Source organism: Diadema setosum, chromosome 7, assembly GCF_964275005.1.
Source record: "Diadema setosum chromosome 7, eeDiaSeto1, whole genome shotgun sequence".
NCBI classification, from domain to species: Eukaryota; Metazoa; Echinodermata; class Echinoidea; order Diadematoida; family Diadematidae; genus Diadema; species Diadema setosum.
This window is the reverse complement of record NC_092691.1, coordinates 42,178,235-42,188,423: the sequence shown is the minus strand read 5'-3', so window position 1 is coordinate 42,188,423 and position 10,189 is coordinate 42,178,235. Positions and strand designations below refer to the sequence as shown.

Sequence of the window (10,189 nt, the reverse complement as noted above, 5' to 3'; positions counted from 1 at the left end):
ATTTGGTATGTGACAGAGTGATTTGGTTGCTAGTTTGGCTTCTATGCAGTTCTGACAGTTTCTACACTCACATTTTTGGCACCTTCCCAAATATGCCAGTAAAGTAAAAGCAAAGCCTGAACAATACTTGATATTTGTAGTTTCCCCCTACAATGAGCTCTGGCTTAGACATCTATTAATTCTCATTGATCAGAGTGTGTAGGGAAGCTGTTTGTAGCTTCAGGGAGGTACATGTATGAGGTCCTATCTCACACTTCTCTGGTAGCTTGTTGCTTGTTTTTAACATTTTTGGAACAACTTGTGAAAGAAAGGATTTACAAGTTGTATTGAGTACATTGTGTGCTTATAAATGACAAATAGTGACAGGGTTCCTGCAGTCATAGAAAACCTGGATAAGTCATGGAATTTTAAAAATACTTTTCCAGGCCTGGAAAAGTCATGGAAAATGAGAATTAAAGACATATACTATATCATAGAAAAGTCATGGAAGTTTAGAAATTTCCATATTTTTCACCTTTTATTGATTCTTTTTTGCAGTGTAAGTTTGTTTTTGAGGAAAACATTGAATCAAATGAAATCGGACTAAACTTGTTCGCTACAGACAGTATTGAGATGATTTGATACGTACATGTACATGTGTACTGTGGCTTTTAATACATGGACACAACTTTCTAATACAGTATTCATCGCATAATCGGGCATCTGATAATCGGGAACCTCGCTTAAATGACATACGCTTCCCAGAAACATTTCCAATGCATGTTATTTTCACTGGATAATCGGGCGGGGACCTCTGATAAACGGGACAATTTTTCTTCAAGCGATCTTTGATTTTGTTGATATTTTACACAAAAAATCTACCAAAATACCACAACAATATTTCAAAGATTCCCTATCAGTTGTCGTTTACATCGAACTTACAAAGCAAGCTTCAGACTGGTGTGTTTTGACCTCCGTCTATCCAGTACACGTACATGCATAGCCACGAAAGCGCCGTGTATAAGTATCCATGCCATTGCGAAACACATGCTTCCGCGAACATTCTCCTCCCCTACATATAAGCAAAGCCATGTGCAGGGAGAGCTAGAGGGTCGCGCCGAGGGGTAGCGTGGTTGTGTATTCATGTACATGTACAGTATGTCAGTATGCATGTGTGTGTGTGTGCACTACAGTGGAGTACATGTCGTATGCCGTTAGTGTATGGTGAGTGCTCATCGCGAAATCGGGCACCCCGCTTAAAGGGGCCGTGTTTGCTACTCCCAACCTGTCCCGATTATGCGATGAATACTGTAGTAAATTTATTTATTTACCACTAACCTCCTACTGTGTGGAAAAAGTCCTGTATTTCCTAAAATTTTACATGGGAAAAGTCATGTGGAAAACTCATGGAATCTATTTTTGTAAAATATACAGGAACCCTGTAATGTATATAGGTTCCATTGTTTTTCCAGAAAACACTTATTGCAATAATTGATAACATTGTATGAACAGAAGGTTAGAATCGATATGGATTGTGGTAGGTTTGATTGTCTGGAATTGAGTGACTCTGTTTAGAACGTCATTTCTCACAACCACTGCATGAGATTCCACACACTAGTGAAACACACTGCCACATGGTCTCGAAATTTCCTGTAGACCCAGCAAGACAAAAGTGTGAATTTATTATGGATTACTGTGAAATATTCGGGGCAAAGTTTGTTCATAGTAAACATTCTGTAAATTACAGAGGGAAGGGAAACAAGGAAGTCACTTTATCCTCTCTTTTCCCCTATTTTTTGTGAAGAAATACAAGATCCTGGACAAAACAGAAATTGTGTTTTTGTGGTCTATTCAGAAGTCAGAAAATAAAGTTATTTACATCCTGTACAACAAGGTCATCAGCCAAGTGCTGTGAATCACCCACCTTGCTATCACCTATCATTGAAACACACTGACATGTATTGTATTGTGCACCAAGTCTTGCCATGGCATGATTGTCATCATTGATTCTTCACTAAAGGTTCACAGATTTTACCCTTTCTGTACGTACGGAAATTAAAATGCATTTCTTTCTTCATAATTAATTTTCATATTGTAAAACAGCATTGTGTCGTATGTGCTTATCTGCGTCAAAAATCTTTATTGCAGTTTATGGTTTCACGAGGAAATAGCAAAAAGCTGAACTGTGCTGTACACGTACATCTGCGCAATTTCAACTGCAGGCACATGAAGTCATAAGTCTGAATACTGCATTGAGGAATTTTTATTTGCTCATTTGCATGACAAATGTTTGTGGTTTGTGTTGAGTGTGCACCGCCTGTGGTTCCTCTCTAGGGCTTTGAGTGCAGCTGGCCTTTGTACCTACACCAAATATAGACTGTTTCATTGAATTTCTCCTCATGTAGGCAACAGAAATGGTGGAAACTCCACAATTTGGCTTGATAAATTTACTGCTAGATGTTGGCATTCCATTTCAAGACTATGGTAACATAACTTAGATGAAGTAGGAAAAAGCTGAGCTGTGGCAATGTGATCACATGTACGTGTACAGTGTGATTTGGAGAACACTTAGCTGTGTGATATGCTTGAGAGTCTTATGTTGATGAATTACCTTTTCCACATTTGCTTTGTTTATTTTGCTCTCTCTGTCTCCTTCCTCTTTGACATACAGTTGTACGTTGTACTCTCCCAGACGTTACCTCTGAGAAAATAAACATACACATTGTACAGTATCTGTAAATGATATACAATATCATTACTAATGATATTGTATGAGTTACACACTGTACAGATTACAACATATCCATGCTAAGGAAAACCTGTAGAATGTTATTTAATGTTGTCATTACAGTGTACATGCATGTGTCAATGCAGTTACATTGTACATTTCTGAGTGTATTTTTTTTTTTTTTTTTTTTTTTGCATTGTGCTATCGAATACAGAAAGTCCCAAGTCCACTCAAATTATGCATAATTTATCTGATCTTTATATTAGTGGGTGCCGGGAAAGTCCTATAGGTTTGAGACTTCTTATTTTTCTTAAGAGTAGAAAGATCTTATAATTAAAAAAAAAAAAAAATGATGAGTGATACACTACTCTTGACCACTGTTTTAAAATGAAATGCTTCACAATTATGCAATATACCTCTTTAAGGAATCAGCTTAATGCAATGCTGATTTTTATTATGCAATTTTTAAAAAATGATTATGGGTTTCATGATGAAAAATGAGGATTTCTAGGTAAACGGGTTGTGGGCATCTGACCACAGCAGATAACATCGAGGCTAGAATATTGTACTATGCCATCTGCTCTTACTAGCACAATTTCCTGAATTTCTCAGCTAAGAGCAATGAAACTGTAGATCGTATACATGTAGATATACACACTGTACAGACATGGTAAATACATCATGTACGTTTATAATATCCAAATCTTTGACATTTAGCTAATCTGGTGTAAATTGATGAGGATGTTGTAGTTTGTTTTTTTTTTATATCTTAGGCAGCCACATGTACTGTTGATGGAACAGCCTCACACATTTATTGTGAAACACACTGTAATGATGTATGGTAGAATCATGAAGAGAGCGTGTGTTTGTGACTCGTGAGAGTGTGTATGCATGTGTGTCTTTGTGTAAGAAACTTGAATAGTACATTACATTCACAGCAAATTCCACTGGCAGAATTGATGCATACATGTAGATGCAATAATGTACTTATACTTAGTGGTATGGGATATAAGATTTCTATTTGTTTTTTCCTGGTTGGATTAGAAATGGTATTTAGTGCCAGTTGTAGGTCTGATAAACATAGCCATCAGAGCATGCAGTGAGAATACTACAAATAGTAGCCTTACATTCCCAGTGAAGGCAGTGGGATAGTAGGAGGTGGCATCAAGAAGTCAATTACTACTAAGATAAAAGTGAGATACTGCCCTCTTGTGGTCATTGCAGAACCGTTATCATGAGACTGATGTTGGTGTCGAGTAGAGCGCCTTGAGGTTAGAGACGAGAGGGAGAGGTTTTATAAGTATGGAAATGAGCAGATCATATTTCCTGCTGAATTAATCTCTCCCGGGTATGGCAGGAGATTGCATACTGTTAGCGATCTTGTGCTCCACTAGTGTCCTATATCTCAAGATTGAAACCTGAATGTAGGTTCATAAACCTGTTGGCTTAGAATGTGTTTAAAGATGTTTACATAGTCTTTGTGTTGATTAAAAATTTTGTCACATATTTATAGAAGCTGCTGTGTCTGGGGAATTGGTTTTTTTTTTTGTCTTTTGTAGTTGTCATTTTTTTTAGAACTCCACAATTAGAGATTGCTTTGTTGTTGTTGTTTTATGTGTGTGTGTGTGTGTGTGTGTGTATTTGTGTGTGCATATTTTTCTTTGGGGGGTATATGAACTGACCCTCAATGCTGTATAGCATTTGAAGATTTTGTTTGTTTGTTTTTTGTTTGTTTGTTTATTTTTGTAATTTCTACTCATTTAGGAACCCTTAAGAATTGTCTTTAAATAAGACTCATGAAGTTGTTTATTGCAAAGAAATACCACAGGGGAAAGAAGTTGTAAGTTCTTGATATACATTGTAAGGTTGTATGAGAATAGAATTGACAAAATACTGCCAAGAAAGTAGTACATCACTCTTTCACTAAGAAGAGGAGACATGCTTGTGTTTTAGCCAGTCATTGTTTTTGTTGTGTTTTTTTTTTTCAGGTAAGAAGGAACACGAGGGAACAATATATTACCATGGTAGTTCTTGCAGTTTATGCAAAAAATTACCTGAAAGGTTTGTAGATCTAAAAATGCAAAACAAAAGTTAATGTCAGGAGCAGTGGTTCTGTCTTGGTATAATATTAGCACTACTATGGCCATGCTGCCTGCTTTATACTGGTAAATCTAGCTTGGCTTTAGACACTGTCAGAAGACAGTTCATGAATATTTTCTGCAGGGCAGCAAAATAAAAGTCTGACTTATGTTTACTAGAGGGCTTTCATCAAGCTTCAAGGAGTAATGTGAAGGTGAAATACAACCGCCACATGGGTTTGCAATTTAGTTAATACTCAATGTGTAGTTCATTGTAAAAGCAATCAGGAAATATAGGGGAAATTATTCCAACAGTGACAGTTTTGTTTGTTAACCTTTTAGGTCAACTTGTCGCTGTCTTGTGAGGTTTCTGGTGGATCAGTCGATATCGAGCTCAGGTACGTACAGGGAAGTGTTCTACTCCCTCTAGTGGTGGACTAAAGATATTCATGACTTGGCAAGATTGCAGCCTACGCAAAAGCAGTGATGCTTATCTGTGATGCTTATCAGTGTGTGTGTGTGTGTGTGTGTGTGCATGCACGCAATAAAGCATTTTCACATATTTCTTAGGTTCAGCTAGAAGGTTACAAAATAATTGAGGAAGAGTTTTATGAAATTAATGAAAGGAAATATGTCGGGTTCAGTATGAGTGTAAGACAAAGTTGCTTTCATACCTTGGAACACTGACTTAAGGTGAGGACAGGACAAAATGCAAAATTTTTAAAATGAGTATGGAAAGGTTAAAGCTTAAATCCCATTTGGAATAACCATATGCCTTAGTCAAAAATTTAGCAGCAAAACCATTAGTCCATAATTGTAGCAATGCATCTTTCAAATCAAATGGTTGGATTCCGTCAAATTGTCCTAGAATATATAAACAGTGCAAGCAAACTGTCAGAACTACATTATACATACATCATGATTACACAGCCCACACAAATGAAGCAGAAAGTCTACTCTAGTCTACTAGAGTTGTGAAGTCACCAAATTCTATTATGTGCCATTTCTAAGCAGCTAAATGTCGTCCATGAGACTGTTACCAAAGAATGCATAATGTGGTATGGGTGGCATGGAGCAGCAAATTACTCTTTGAATAAAAAATTTAGCAAAGTAGACTTACAAATCTGTCAAGACTGACAGATTAGGCAGTCTGTTCCATTCCTGATATGAGGCAATTGGCCATGCAGTTTTTTAGATGTTCATCAAAGAACAGGGATGCAAACCTGGTATCTTGTGGGTGATAAGCTACAGGTTCTGCCTTTACATGATATTTATTGCACAAAATCTTGCTAATTCAAAGCCAAAGTTTCAATTTCAACCAAATTTTGATGTAATCCTAACATCCAATCAAAAAACAAAGGGCACACCACAACAGCCCAAAGTGTCAATTTCACCATATTGAAAGCATTGTTGAAGGATAAGTGAGCTACTGCTCAATGCATAAAGTCATGTAGGATTGTTGTTTGGATTTTTTTTTTTAAATGGACTGCCGTAGAGATAACAAATAAAATGGTCAAATTTTGCAAGGTTAACTTCAATCAATATTTTTCACAGTAATGATGTCATCAAATTGAGAAAGTGTTACACTGATTCAGTAAAGAATGTAATAAGCTATACTAATCGTTGGATATAAATTGGTTAGGGAAAAATGAGATACGTTCCAATGAATTTGACATTTGTTAACATAATTTAGAAATTTCATATTCTTAATTTCATACAGGAATTTCATATATTTTGTTTTTTAAGCCTCAATGACCCATCAAATATGAAACGTCTACAATGCATTAGCTTCCAGAATGTGAATTATAATAAAAAATAAAAAAAAATGGGAATTATTGGCCATTCTAACAAGCAGTTACAGATTAGAAATACATATGTATGCATTTTTTTTTTCTGTATATTTGCACCATACATCGCCATTGATGCACACAGAGTATTTCAACTTTGACAGGCCTGTATGATGTCATATCAAGTCAGATAGTCTTGAAATTTTGAGAACATCTTTTTTTGTATGATATTCTAAACCAAATCCATGCAAAATTTTTCACTTTTGCTTTACATGTGTGTCTATGGGTGCAAATAAAGTGTGAAAAATGTTTAGTGCTCAAAATGGTCTTAAACCCATGCCAGGCAAAATGATGCATTTTGAAATTTTGATGCGTGGCTACTATCATGTACATGTACATGCGTAAACTTTGTTATAGATGCATAGAAAATTACATGAATTATGTTCCTACCAAGTTTCACTGAAATATGAAGTTTAGTACTGGACATACAGACAATGATGTGAGTGATGAGAGTTATGTGAGGTTGAGTGATCACATGGAAAAAATGTTATACCATACCATTCTTAGCTCATGAGAAATAAATGATGTAAGTTTCAAGTCATGAGAACTTAAACTTTTTGAGACAATCAATACACAAGATAAATGTACAGAAAGAAAAAAAGAAGAATTCATACGGAAAGGGAAGGTGATGCGTGAACTTTCACAAATGACCTTAAAAAAAAAAAAAATCCTAGTGACATCCGTAGTGTCAGTGGTATTTTAGAACATACTGGTGACCATTTCCCATCTGTCATTCTTAATGATTGTAGTGTTACAGTTTCTTGTACATAGTGTATGCAATAAAGAGAATAAGAAGTGAAGAAAAAATTCACAGAAAATAGGTTCTTCAGAAATATGGCTTTGTCATATTTTTTAAATTTAGAATTTTAAATTTTTTTATGGATTCTCAATTGATAAAGATTTTTTCCACCTCTTCTGTCTGAAAAGAATGATGGGCTAAGTGTCATTAGGTACATGAGGTAACACTTTATTATGATTATTTACAGATTTTACATTTGATCTTGATAAGTCTTTTGTTGTTTTGTTTTAAGAGTTCCTGCCATGCATTGTATCCTTAATTACAGCACCCACCTCAGTCAAGAGTGCAATTATTGGCCTTAAAGTTTTAATAATTTTAACTACCACTACTCACATTTTTATTTTTCTTTGATGCACAAGCTCCAGGAGTGTTCTTCAGCTGACATATTGATATGACAAAAAAAAAAAAAAAAAAAAAAAAAATATATATATATATATATATATATATATATATGCATGTATATATATATAAAATACAACATAGTATTTATGAATGTGAAGATACAGTGAAGTATAGGTACAAATATACCATCAGTGCGTAGAATGTATGTAAAGAAATTTATATATTTAATTCAATGTTTATTGAATATTGCATAGTTTTCTTTTGTAGTTGGACACAAAAACTCCATAATTTCAGACAGATGAGACTGAAGTAAACTGAGTAACTCTACCAATATACATGTATGTGAGTGAGCAAGGTTTGTTTTACAGGTATTAAGGTATTACAGGGTATTATGTTTGGTGTGTGGTGAATTTCCATTGAGCAGTCTTCCTCATAGTAAAGGTAATTGGCAGAGGCTGCCTATTGGTAATGTCATTCCTTGCGTGTTTACTTTGTTTCAACGAGAGAGCGGTGAAAAGTCACTATTAGTTTTCATGAATAGGGAGATGCAGTGATAATGTATTACCCTTACCTAATTAGCTTGATTGAATTTTAATGAATCATTGTAGCAGGGCAAGAGTAATGGCATACACACTCCCTAGGGATTGGCATCATTTAGGTCTCCCCCACAGCACAGACAAGAATTACCGCATCCATTTCTATGACATACACTGCAGTAGTTTGTCACTATGCCAGGTTGCATCAGTGGGGCAAGACTGATGGTGATAAAACACATCAAAGTTCATCTTACATGTCTTGGTTGAATTTGGTGAAAAAAGGGAATAACTGATTCAATTCAAACCCAAAGGTCTTCTGTCAAATGTTAACGAGCTGAAGCATGTACCAGAGTTTGTGGTCAGTATCCACTCGCTACATGTACATGTAGGTTGCCAAAATACACAAGTCACTGAATGAATTTATCCAATCAAAAACTAATACATTGATTCGAAAGATGTTAAACAGCTAGTCTTATGTTTGCCAGCTTTATGAGGTGTCAATTTTGTCTTTGTGGAACATTTAATACTTGCAATAAAGACCCACAGTAATGGTTATCAATTCTAATGTATTCAAATCTACCCACCTAGTAAGTAGTGATTAGGTATACAGATTACAATATACTTTAGTGGTAAAGAGATAGTGATAGCAAGATATGACTAGTATTGAGCATTCTCTGTTCTATTCGTTTGTTGCATTTCACTTTCTTCACATTTATAGATCCATTGCATAATTGTAAGGTATAAAAACATGATGTACAGATAGACACTTTTAAATGCATCAATGTCGGGGGTGATTAGATAAGTAACATGAAACTAGAAATGCACAATGCAGGGTTTTAAATGTTGCCAGAGAGCTGCCTTTTGTGATTCTGAAAGATTAATCAGGGGATTCTAATGTGAAGTTGTCTTATTTAGTGAATCAAATATCCAATCAACTAGCGACTCTTGCACCTTCTCCTTCCAGCTAGAACTTGAGGTTGATTTTCCTGAAATGTGCCCGGATATTCCATTAATATTTTAAGCTGTAATGTATTGGGATTACTCTGACACTCCACACTGTCTTTTTTAGAGCATAGCTGTGTCATATGGAGATGGCTGATTCATGGCATGTGGAGATGAAAGGAAATGAGTGTGTAGTCTAGTGCTACAAGCTTTCTCTGGCTATTGAGTTCAAGTTTTTGACTTTTAGAAAGGTCTTTGGCAGGTCAGGCAGAGAAAATGTCTTGTGGAAAGAAGCTTCCTTCACTTATTTCTGCAGCTTCCCTTCTACATTCCTCCCAGAAGAATCATGATCACCCTAGTATAACAATTGTATTGCATCATAATCATGTCTTCTACTTTGATTTGAGATGCATGTACAAACTGTAGCAGCTTACTCATTTCTGTTATTGTTTACATTTGTTTTATATGACAATAGTACTACTGTATCTTGACAAGCTTCATACCAGTGTCATTCAGTTGATATGGTCTAAATATAAAAAGAAATACACACACTCACTGTATATTATTCTATGACACAGCATGTGATATTAAAGAGTGACCTGTTGTTAATACTGCAAAACGACGAATGTTTGTGTACATTTTAATTCATGTATAATGCAACTCATAAAAGTACTCGGTTGCGGGGATATCATTGATTTGATGAGAGCATGCTGAGTGGTCTAGGAAATCAGCATTTCGAGAAATCACCTTCAAAGTTTTCCTTCCAATGCAATCATGATCAAGGGGAGGTATAAGACAGTTTTCACCTCTTAGCAATAGAAGGTATGCTCCTAGCAACCTCCGCGATGTTCATTCAAGCTTAGGCTAGCGATCTATGCATGACCAATCAGTAACCAGGATGCCACGCATTGACCAATAAGATCACTCCATCGTTGCTA

General features: G+C 35.6%; 1 protein-coding gene across 1 annotated transcript in view; it reads left to right on the top strand.

Moving 5' to 3' along the window:
- Positions 1-2,658: 2,658 nt before the first annotated feature.
- The window catches only part of LOC140230830 (heterogeneous nuclear ribonucleoprotein K-like), a 177,764-nt gene continuing 170,233 nt past the window's right edge, over positions 2,659-10,189 (top strand). The window contains exons 1-2 of the mRNA XM_072310973.1: positions 2,659-2,708; positions 5,128-5,183. The gene's annotated coding sequence lies outside the window, so the exon portion shown is untranslated. The remainder of the gene's footprint in view (positions 2,709-5,127; positions 5,184-10,189) is intronic.